We start from the raw sequence: 12,128 nt of genomic DNA, 5'->3' as shown, positions 1-12,128 counted from the left end.
CATGAATGTGGATTATTCTAAATTTGCCCTGGCTATTGCAGAAAGAGAAGAGAGGGAAATGATGGATATGCATAATAAATATGAAGTAGTGGTGGAAGCCTATAATCAAGAGGTGAAGAGGAGAATTGAGTTAGAAAACAGGATATCTCAACTGGAAAAGGTACTTGGAAAGAGAAAAGTGGGAGAATCCAGTACATTGAGAATTGCATATCCCCCACAGTCATCTATGGGATTAACCCCTATCATTGAGATACCTGACACCCCTGAAAGACCCCAATTCTATACTGCAGAGGAATTTGAAGCAGAAAAAACCAAATTACATGAGTGGCAGATAGAATTTAGAAATCAGCAGGAAGAGAAATGGAAGCAGGGTGTGACATACTTGAGGGATAAAATACAATGGTCAGATTTTTATGACCAGCTGACCAGGATTGTAACCCTCATAGATGAGTTAAATCAAGGAAAGAATGGACTAGACTCTCTTGCACAGAAGTGGAGACAGAGGAATAATGATGTCACAATTGTTTGTATCTCTGCAGTTCAAATGCCTTACCATCAGGTTGAAAGAATTTTTGATTTATTAAATCAATTAGATAACTTTGAAAATAAAAGAGATTCTTTACAGAGGAAATTGACACTCTGTTTTTCAAGATATCTTGCTAAAAAATTCACCCTATTTCCTTGTGCCTTAGAAACTGTTGATACAGTAAAGGAAAAGGACAAATGGAAAAAGGAAATGGATGAATTATTTGATAACAGAATAACAAACATCATCAGTGAGACTGGCTGTTGGTTTTGGGCGAAGACAAATGAAGAGCTGGTAAAGATACAATTGTATTATGCTGATATAAGAAAAGAATTCGGTGAATTAGAAGATAATGCCAATTCTTTAATAAAGATACAAAGAGAAACCCTAAGTTTTGATTGGCCAGATGATGATACTTTCAACAGATGGAAAGATCAGTTTAGTGAACAGATGTCAGGAGAAGATGACGAGGAAGATGTAAGAGTAATAGTTACTCTTATAGTCAGCAATGATGACATAGAAAATCCCCAGGTTAAAGTAATTTTGCATGTAACAGAAGATGATACATCACTTGCAGACCTTATGGATATGTACTCTAAAGATGAGGAATGATTGCGAGAACAGATCATAACAACCAAGAAGCATAACAGAAAGGGACCCGCCAAGAAGTGCTGTTGTAATCAACCTTTCTGTTATTCTTGTTTTTTGTTTTTCAAAAGAAGGACACCTGTCACCTACTGTAGCCTGAAGCTTGTTGCATCTCAAATTATTTAAGTGAGATCCCAAGGCTAAAGATGGGTCCGAATTTGGTTTTCACTAAGTTTTGTGCTAAGTCTTTTTTGGTCCAAACATTTTTTGGAAAGAAATTTATAGTATGCTTTTTCTGTCAAAATCTCTGAGATATAGATGAATGTAAAAAGAACTGTGCTTCTTCTCTGAAGGTTTTTCTGGGTCTTTTGTAAAGGATATATCATTTTCAAAGGAAATGAATACAAGTTATGAACTGTCCCCATATCTGTTCTTCTCTGAATTTTGTCTCCTTTTTAATACTGAGTTACCTTGATGTTGTGTGAGTAAAAGCTTATGCAATTGATTGCAATTTAGTAAGACTGTACATCCATTTGTTATTTCTGTTAATTCAAAGGATTAAGTAAAGGCTTTGATGAATGTGATGAGGTTGCTTGGGTGTTAATAAGGATTTTTGAATGATAAATTCTGGTAAGAATTGCTGATGAAAATTCGTTGCAAGGCAACAAATTAGATCTAAGAATTTACTTGACTCTGAATTCCCAATGGATTAGGCACTGATCGAGAGTATTGCAGCCAAAAGAGAAGTATATTATAACTGGCTTTTTTCAAAATACATCATAAAATCAATTTTCATTTATCTTTCCTGTAAGATTTTCAAAGTGGGCCAGCACTTGCCTGCCTAGATTGTTTTAGCTTCATTTAGCCATTGTTGTTAGAAACATCTGCAGAACTATAGAAGATTTCTTGGCCATATCTGTTTCAAGGGATGTGTTTGTCTGTTATTTACCTATATGTTTAAGGATTTAGAGATGAGAATCAAAATGAAACTAAGAATAATTCTCATACAATTATTCCATCTTTGAACCATCCCCGGGTGCACCCGCCCTGGTTTTACAGAGCCAAAAGAGTAGAAAACCGTCTAAGGTTTTATGGAAGTTGGGTCCTAATACTTTGCATATGCAAGTGATAATGAGAATTGGCTATTCATTAGGTTGTGTATGTACTGATATCTAGGTACTAAGCCTTTTGTCGCCTAGTAGTTTTAGTACTAGTAACATCAAAATAAAACACCAACATATTGTAGTTATGAATTTGAAGATTATTGCTCCACTAATGGTATTCATAGACAAAAAACTATTCCAAGGACTCCATAGGAAAATGGAGTTGTTGAATGCATGAACTGGACTATAATGGAGTGCACAAGGAGCATGAGGTTGCATGCTAGGTTGCCCTTACACATGTGGGCAGAGGTTATCAATACTGCAGTATATTTGATTAATAGAGGTCCCTCTGCTCCTTTTTGTTGTGTTATTCTAGAGGAGGCATGGACTGGTAAGAAGGTGAGTTATTCTTTTCTCAAGATCTTCGGTTGTGAAGCTTTTGCTCATATAGACTCTAAAAATAGAACCAAGCTAGAACCAAAATCAAAGAAATGTGTCTTTGTTGGATATGACATTAATGAATTTGGTTATAGGCTTTGAGATTTTGACAATCATAAAATTGTTAGAAGTCAAGATGTCATATTCAATGAGAAAGTGTTGTACAAAGATCTGTTGCAGCAACATGAGAAGAAAGAAGATGATTATGTAGTGCTGGATGATACTCCAAAAGCTTTTGTTCTAGCCATTCCTCATGATGTGAAACAACTACAACAAAAAATACAACACACACCAGTGAATGTTAAATGGTCAACAAGGAAAATTAGACCTCCATAAAGATTTTCTCCCTCTTTGTATTCTATTTTACTTACTGATGCTGGTGAACCTGAAAGTTATGATGAAGTTGTGCAGGTGGATACTAAGATTCAGTGGGAGTCTACAATGAAAGATGAAATGGACTCTTTGCTAAAGAATAAGACATGGGATTTGTGCAAGTTGCCTGTAGGTAAAAAGGATTTACAGAATATGTGGGTTTATAGGTTGAAAGAAGAGGAAGGAGGTAAGAAAAGATTTAAGGCCAGGTTAGTTGTAAAAGGATTTGCACAGAAAAAGGGAATTGACTTTGATGAGATATTTTCTCCTGTTGTTAAAATGACTTCTATCCGTACTGTTTTAAGTCTTGTGGCTACTAAATATTTTCATTTAGAACAATTGGATGTTAAAATGGCCTTCCTTCATGGTGATTTGGATGAAGAAATCTATATGTCTCAACCATAGGGATTTGAGGTCAAAGGTAAGGAGAACTTAGTGTGCAAATTGAAGAAAAGTTTATATGGCTTGAAGCAAGCACCTTGGCAATGGTATCTAAAATTTGACAGGTTTATGCATGAGCATGGCTATAATAGGTGTCATTTAGATTATTGTGTTTATTTTAAGAGGTTGGATGATGATAGCTACATTATTTTATGTTTATATGTTGATGATATGCTTGTAGCTGGGTCTAACATGGATCATATTAAGGGGCTGAAATGCCAGTTAGCACATGCATTTTCTATGAAGGATTTGGGGGCAGCAAAAAAAATCCTTGGTATGAAGATTTGTAGAGATAAGAAGAACAGGACATTGACGCTATCTCAGGTTGATTATGTTGAGAAGGTGTTGCAACGTTTCTCTATGGAGAGTGCTAAAGCTATTAGCACACCTTTACCTAGTCATTTGAAATTGACTAAGGAGATGTGTCCTAAGACACAGGAAGAGGATGATAAGATTTCCAAGGTACCCTATGATTTAGCTATAGGAAGCTACGGTATGCACTAGGCCAGATATTTCCCATGCAGTGGGAGTTGTTAGCAGGTATATAAGTCATCCAAGATTTGAGCATTGGAATGTTGTCAAGTGGGTTCTCAAATATTTGAGAGGAACATCCAATAAGTGTTTACACTTTGGGTGCTCTACTACTAATTTACAGGGCTATGTTGACTCAAATTTGGTAGGGGATATTGATACCAGGTGGAGTATTACAGGTTATGTCTTTATTTTTGGTGGGGCAACTGTGAGCTGGGTTTCTAGGTTACAGAATATTAATGCTCTATCCACTACAAAGGTAGAGTATGTTGCTGCTATAGAGGTAGCCAAGGAGATGATATGGCTTCAGTTCTTCTTGGAAGAATTGGGACATCCTCGGAAGGATAATTATTTGTTCACAGATAGTTATAGTGCCATTCATCGTGCAAAGAATTTAGCTCTGCATTCTAAGACCAAACACATATAGTTGTGTTACCATTTCATTTGGTTAGTTTTGGAGGATGGACAGTTAAAGCTAGAGAAGATACATACCAATGACAATCCAGCAGATATGTTGACAAAGGTTGTAACACGGGAGAAGTTGAACTCCTCTTCAGCTTCGATTGGTCTTTTAGACTAAACATGAATAAAAGAATAGCAGAGTCTAGGGTGGTTTGATCCAGTGGGAGCCCCATGTGGTAGTGGTATTGCTATAGGATCAGTCTCCAAGTGGGAGATTGTTGTTTAGTGTGGAGCCTGATCAATTCCCAAGTGGGAGATTGTTAGATTATGGTGACTAATCAAGAAAGTATTGTACATACTTCATAATTAGTGGGGTTCGAGGCATCACCCTGAAAAAAAAAAATTTGGTACTATTCACCATTCATAGAAATTTTTTTGGTACTATTTTCCATTCGTAGATTCGCCACTAAAGTTATGGCTAATTATGGCTAACATGTTATAACCCTAAAGTAGTTTAATACTTGTATAAAAGGGTTTAGGGTTGGGTATTTTTTTTATTATGTTGTGATGCAAAATTGGTTCTTATGGTAGTATTGAGCTGTAGGGGATTACAGATTGTAATCAGGTTGTAATCACTGGATTGTAATAAGATCGAACTTGCTATTTGGTGGACATAGCCCAGGGATTGGGTGAACTATGTTAAATCTTGGTCCCTTGTGTTAATTTCTGTGAGATCTATTATTTTTTGTTATTGGTTATATTTGCATCTAGTTTTTATTTCTGTATGTGGTTTATCCTAACACTTCATCTTCTGAAGAAGAAACTTCCAATGGTTCCTCTAGGATGGATGGCAGTGTTGTCATGGAACTTCTCCTCTCCTCTTGTTCCATGGCTCTAGCTAGGTGAGTTCTTCTCTGTAAAGGAATATTTTCCTCTTCATCTTCCTCTTCTTCCTCCTCTTCTCCCTCAAGAATAGTTTCAAGGATGGATGGGCAAGGAACCATTCTCTTTATCACCCATTGCCTCTTCTTCATATGGATTTAAATCTTTTTCTATTTGGAGGCAGAAGGGGATGTTGGTTCTTCTTGTGGAGGAGTAATAGGGACTTGTTGAGTTTCTCCCTCTATCTAGCTCGGGGCAACTGGAGGAAATAAAGGATCTAGTTGAACTTGAGTAGCTGCAAAATCATGTAACCCTTGCACATGTGTTTCCTACTACTCGGGAGGTGCTTGCACTTCAGCTTCTTCTGTTTCAGCCATCTAAGGAGAACTCCTCTTTCTTTTTCCCTTTCCTTTCCTCTCTAGAGGGTGATAGTATCCAATTGTGCAATCAAGTTGGTATGTTGTTTCTAGCTTTATGGGAGACTATGCCACAAAGGTAGGAATTGTAACTTTCTTTCCTCTACCTTTCTCTAGGCGGGTTTGCACATAAAAAATCATGGTGTCAGATATTGGATCAAGTCGAAAGGGTTTCTTGATCCAATCCTTTGTCATCTTGATGACATGCCTCACCTGATGATTTATGTCATCGATCTTCAACCTGTCAACCTTGGTGTTCATTATGGGTCTCTCCAATTTTGTCCAAGTTGAATAGGGGGTCTAGCAACTCCCAAAAATCTTGTTGCAGTATCTCATTAAGATTGCTTATTTTAAGAGCCTTCTCTACCAAACACAAATTCATTCTAAAATAGTCCCTAATACAGACATTGTAGTCATTTGTTGCATTCATTGAATGGTCCTCAATGTCTTCATGGTGGAATTCTTTTCCATCCAAACTCTCAACTTTGCCAATGTTATCAAAATATATCGTAGGAGAATTGTACTCCTCAAGAGGATATTGTTCCCACTCTCATTCAAAAGATAGAATATCTTGTTTCCACTTTACTTGTTATGATCTTATGAATAGGGGCCATGTCCAACATGTTCTTCATTGTCTCCTTACCCTATCATATGTAGACTCAATCTACCGTGCAATCTCCAATAACACTAGTCTATCACAAGGATACCTAGGGAGCTTTTTTGGGTTGATAGTGGCACTAGCTAACTATAGATACGTGAATGTTTTGAACTAGATGTAGTAGGCCCCAAGAGATGTTAGCTATAATATTGCATCATCAGATAATCTTTTCACATAATCTCCCTCAATAAATCAGATGATAGCAAAGATGAATGCATCATTCATGATCTTGTATTATTTCCTCTGCCCTAAGAGCTTCTTCCTCACTAGTTGAGGGTGTACAATGTATGGCCAGGCATTGGGATCCTACATTTTGCCCCTCTTGAATTACCCAAGATAATTGGTTTCCCTTACTTCTAGTAGATACACCATGTACGAGATCATATATAATTTCTTCTTATCCTTAACTGTTGCCAATTGTTTGCACAAGTTCTCACTTAATGTGGTGGCCTAGTCAAGTGACATCCTTGCAATCTTGATTGTCTCAATGAAATTAACTATGAAAAAATTTAGGTACCCAGCCATTGGTAGACCCCTCACCCTACTCAAAAGAATAATAGAGTAGTCAATATCCTCCTTCATGAACCCCCTTGTCATGTCCACCTTTCTTGTTATCCTCCCTAGAGGAGTCTTCTCAATGAGATAGGAAGATTGGATGATAGTTGTTGCCTCCTTTATGTGTTCCCTATACCATCTTTTAGCTACCTCATAAGTGAGTCTAATGAATTGATCTTCTCTCAGGAGATGAAAGACCCTTTCAATTTTATTAGATCAGAGGTCAAGTACAACTTCTCCTATCATGCTCTTCACCACCCTTTCCTTGGGAACAAAGTGTTGTGCTAGTGTCATGATCAACTCTAAGGATTGCACTGATGTTGGGTGTGAAGCTATGTTCACTAACCCTAATTGGATCAAAGTAGATACCAGAGCTGATCTCTCTATAGGCTTGTTGCAAATTCTCAAAATTTCTCCCAAGTCTATGTGTCCCAAATCAGTGTCTTTTATCTCTTCGTAGTCGTCTTAGAATCTTGACTTGGACAGGACCCCTTGAAACTTGAAAACCATGGGCTTAGATGCCATTTTATCACCAGATGAGGATGCCATTAAATCTACATGACACAAGAAATACATCTATTAACATGGCATTAACAAAATGTAAAAATTAGAAGTGCAAAAAAAAAGAAAAAAAATCCAATTCTCCTTTTATTTCCTTAAGACAATTTTTAAAAATAAGGTGTTGTGTGCATGTGCACCAGACCAGGCACGCAAGTGTAAACCTTATTTTTTTATGTTGTGTGTTTATATAGGGGGTGCACACTTGCACACCAAGTTAGGTGTGCACATGCACACCTCTCTTTTTTTGAGACTTTGTGTTTGATAGGGGTGTGTGGGAGTGCACCAGATCAGGTGCGCACTACACACCCCTTTGATCTTTCTACATGTGAAGTTTTGATTTTTGCTATATGTGAAAGTATGGGGTATGCAGGTGTGTACCAAAGTGGTTGTACAAATTTTATGCCCCCCTTTTTCTTTGCATGCGAGGTTTATTATATTTTGGGTGCACGGTTGTGCACCAAAGCAGGTACGCAATAGAGCACCCCTTTTACCTCCTTTTTATTTTATTTTTATGATTATTGGAAAAAACCTTCATAGATGGGCATGACATAGTTTAAGGCACACCAAATCTAGTGTATGATTTAAGATGAGGTTGGTTAATAGAGAAGTTGCATCGTTTGGGCAAGGTGTAGAGAGTTTTGTGATTACAGAGCTTAGAGAGGAAATGTAGTGAGTGTGAGGGTGACAAATGAAAATATAGTGGAGTTTGGAGGGAGGGGGAGGGTTTATATAACCTCACTCACCCTTAGTGGTGTGGAGTCAGGTGCTTGTGTAGCTATGCAGGTGCACAACATCACATCACTAAAGGTGATGCACATCTACGTGGTAGGGGAGCTACACAGTTGCATAACATTTTTTTTTAAAAAAATTATGACTTTTTCTATTTTTAAAATTTCTTAACTTTTTAACTTTTTTGACTAGGACCTAGGATGCAATCATTAGGGACTAATGGAGACCCTAATGATTTTCTCAGATCCTAGATTAGGAATCGAACTTTAGAAAGAACCAAAATAGGGGGTCCTAGGTGACATAGGGTTAGGTATGAATCAACGATTGTGATTCACTCATTTTGGCAATTAATCCTTCTATTTTTTTGATTTGATACATGTATTGTAGAGGATTCTCAATAAAGATTCATCCTTATCATCTAGAATTGTAAAACAATCCTTAAGTCAGCTCAAAAATATTTTACATATAAGTTTGTTCCATTACAAACAACTATGCACTCAGCACTTGAAGTCCCTGATGCTCAACATCAACTACAACTTCAATGTTATAACTTGGCCTCTGAATGGCTCAACACTTCAAGTCCTTGATGTTTGGCATCTGAAGTCCCTAATGCTTAGCATCAACTGCAACTTCAATGTTGTAACTAATCCTTTGAATGACTTAGCATCCACTGATCACTCAGCATTTGAATTTCTCAACACTTACTATCTACTTGGCACTTGAGTGACTTGGAACTTCTTAGTTACTCAGCACATTTGTATATATCTTGCTCAGCATATACTATCTAACAACTTATGTTTGACATACATCACTTGTTTAGCATGAACTAATTAAATGACTTTAAGTATAGTGTCACTCATATGTCAAAACCAATCTGAGATTAATAATCTCCCCCTTTGACCTGAGTGGTAAAATACTTGGTCATGCATGAATATCCTTATCTCTTCAAGCATAACTCAAATAATATCCATTTACATACAAAATTTTACAAAACTGATGACTCATCAGTCATACCTCAAAATTCAATAACTCCCCCTGAGTTGATTATTTTATTCTGAACTAAAATTGAATACTCTTGCTGAGTAGATTCTACATATGCTCACTGTCTCTGTTTGATCTCCCCCAAAATTTATCTTATGCATTCTCCCTATTTCCTCATTCTCTCCATTCAATTTATTCTCCCCCTTTTGACACTTATTTCATGGGTGGTATACGTATAGTGTGTTTGTCCAAGAAAGTTTTATGGACCTCAAGTATTATCTTAAGAGATGTATCTCATTTATCACATGCTACTTCTAATGATTTTATTTTGATAGATAACTCATCAACAAGGTGAACTAACCCTTCATGTGTAGAAAGATGAAGATCTTTCATCATCAATGTTTCTGCAAAGGCCAGCTCTTGGTGTAGTATCTCCATATGTGGGGTCAACATGGACTGGATACTAATTAGTGTAGCCTAGATATTAGAATCGTGAGCTTGCAATAATACTAATTGACCTTGGAAGTTCAAAAAATTCCTAAAGTTCTTGTGACTCTAAGCTAGAGAATCAAGTAGAGTAGTAGCTATTAGCTTCATATCTCCTTGTAGAGTGTCAATATGGCACTGCACTTCTTGTGTGAAAAAAGTTGTATCACACAACTTAGTGTATGGAGAGAAAATATTCTCTAAAACCTTCTTTATACCCTCAATCTTGGTTGCTAACTCAACCTGGTGTAGTGCAATGGCACTAGATATATGCTAATTCACCTTGGTTTGGAACTTCTTCTTAGACCATTCTAATAATTTTACATTGGTATCTAGGTCTTCGTCACTTATTTTCTCTATAATATTTACCAACTACTTAATGATTGGCTTGGCTTCAATAGGAGTAGGGAGGTTGAATGCATCAAGAAATATGTCCTTGATGTCATGAAGTAATTATTTTTGCATGTGCTCCCTTCTCAGTAGTTCTTGGTGTTTCTTTCTTGCTAGAGCATCCTACAATATGCTCATCTACTCTATTGTGATTGTTGTAAGATCATAATTTGGAAACTCAATCACCTCATCTAATTTGATGTCACCATAGGATGTCATCTCATCAACCTTAGATGTGCTAGGACTTGGCCTTGATTCTTGCAATGGTGTAGCTTTAGTATTTGGTATGTGAAGTGCTTGACTAGGAGTAGGAGTAGTAGTGTCTGGTAATGTAACCAATTTCTATCCTATCCTTCACTCCTATCCTTCTTGTTCTCTTTGATTTCTTCTTGACCTTTTGTTTGTGGCATAGGTGCAAGACTGGCTTCCTGACCTATTTTCATTAGTGTCCTTTCCTTTTCAATTATTGTAATTGTAGCTACCTTAGTGTTGACATGTAAAGACATGATGTCTTTCCTATTATATACTACCATATGCATGGCAGTTTGCACCTCTATAGATTGAGACAGGGCACTTGATAATGCTTGTATTTTCTCCCCTATAGATGCCAATTTTTCTTTCTCAAGCTCATCCACACTCACCAACACAAGATGACTACATAATTGTGCCTTGGTGGTGGAATCAATTAGTATCTTCTACATATCCTCCTCTATGAGGGGATTGCTATTTTAAATGGTGGTGTCAGACACATCCTTAACCTTTACTATATATGCTTGAGGACTAGTACTTAGCATTTGTACTCCTTGTACATTCTAGTCTTTCTATTGCTCTTCTTCAACTATTTCCTCTGTATTGCCTTCCCCATGTACTTCCATCATAGATTCATCAATTGTTTCTCTAACTACCTCTTCCTCTACTTTGTCTTCACTGACTTCCTTAGGTGCTTGCTCAATAGCCTTTTGTGTTGTCAACCCATAAATTACCTTACATGTTTATGTGCTTTGTTGGACAACAACTTCAATCTTGTTCTATAAAATGTTAGAAGCTTGGTACTTTGGAGTAAATCTTCCCTTCTACTTGCTAATAGCTTTTATCATCTTAGATTGGTCCAAATCTAGCATCACTCTTTGTAAGTATAGTCTCTCTAATATTTTTCTCTATTTTGAGACTATATTTCCACCTTTGCTCAACTCTCTCATATAGGCTCTTTGGTAGAGAGTTGGCAATCTGAATTGGAGTCCTCTTAAAAATTTCCATCATGGCATATATAGACTCTTCTACTTTATCCATATCTAACTTCCCCAAGTTTATCAAACTCAACATTTTTAAATCCACTTAAATCAACAATATTCTTAATATTTTCACACGAGTTGTCCAAATCAGAAGAGGGACTATGACTTACCACTTTTAATTGGTTGTTATTGTCTGACTTTTTCCTCTCCTCATCTAATTCTACTAGGACAATATACTTCGATCTTTGCTTCTAATCAGGTTCATCTTCTTATTTATGTGTACTAGTTGTCTCACCTTTAGGATTCTGAACCTCCTGAGTCTTCTTAGCAGTAGCCCTTGTGCTAGCCTTGGTAATAGGGATGGTATTCTTTGATTTTATAAACCTTTTTGGTTTGCTTATTATTGGCTTATTTTCTTTTCTCTTCTTTTCTTCTATGGCAGTAGGTGCTTCATTGGCTTCTTCTCCCCCAAAATCTTCATCAATTTCTACTTCTTCTTCTCATTTTTCTTCACCTTGACCCTATGTGAGAGGAAGTGGTTCTTGGGTAGGTACATCTTCATCATCTTCATTATCTTCTTCTTCTTCTTCTTCTTCTTCTTCTTCATCTCCTTTTGCCCCTTCACCAAATTATTCTTTGAGTTTCTTCACAAGATTATTCTTTTTTCGTTATCACAAAAATTGTCTTTAAATCCATTATGATCTTTGATTTTGCTAAATCATAGTTTCCAAAAGCAATAGCATCCTTATCTACTTCTTCTACCAGTAAAGAAGTGATGGCTACAGATGTGTTAACATCATAATGTTTTTGACACTTGAGTGCCAACACACTTAATCA

The sequence above is a fragment of the Cupressus sempervirens genome, chromosome 4 (assembly GCF_028749045.1).
Source record: "Cupressus sempervirens isolate cs-2001-9-10 chromosome 4, ASM2874904v1, whole genome shotgun sequence".
NCBI lineage: Eukaryota > Viridiplantae > Streptophyta > Pinopsida > Cupressales > Cupressaceae > Cupressus > Cupressus sempervirens.
The sequence above is the reverse complement of the archived record's forward strand: the minus strand, read 5'-3'. Positions refer to the sequence as shown.